The sequence below is a fragment of the Gavialis gangeticus genome, unplaced genomic scaffold (genome assembly GCF_001723915.1).
Source record: "Gavialis gangeticus isolate Ggan-Ray unplaced genomic scaffold, GavGan_comp1, whole genome shotgun sequence".
In the NCBI taxonomy this organism is placed as follows: domain Eukaryota; kingdom Metazoa; phylum Chordata; order Crocodylia; family Gavialidae; genus Gavialis; species Gavialis gangeticus.
Window position 1 is genome coordinate 17903291 of NW_017729022.1, and position 240 is coordinate 17903530.

Here is a 240-nt window from a genome sequence, read left to right on the forward strand (position 1 = left end):
TTTACAGATTTTTATACCCTCAGTTCAGCTTCTTTCAAGCATTCTCAATAGTGTAAATCAAATTGTATTTTCTATTGACAAGGGGTTATCTGGTTTGGAACATCTCAGGAAACTGAATGATACTCAGGAAACTCATAAGTTTACAGAGTAACCAGATACTTAGGAGCCAGCTTGAAATTCCTATAGATAGCAGATATACTGATGGGATATCTCCTGATTTCTTCAGAAACAATAGATAGC

At 35.0% G+C, this 240-nt stretch overlaps 1 long non-coding RNA gene across 1 annotated transcript in view; it reads left to right on the plus strand.

Annotated features, from left to right (window-relative positions):
• Nucleotides 1–240, plus strand: part of LOC109297006 — an 8423-nt gene that overhangs the window by 5642 nt on the left and 2541 nt on the right. The window lies entirely within an intron of this gene.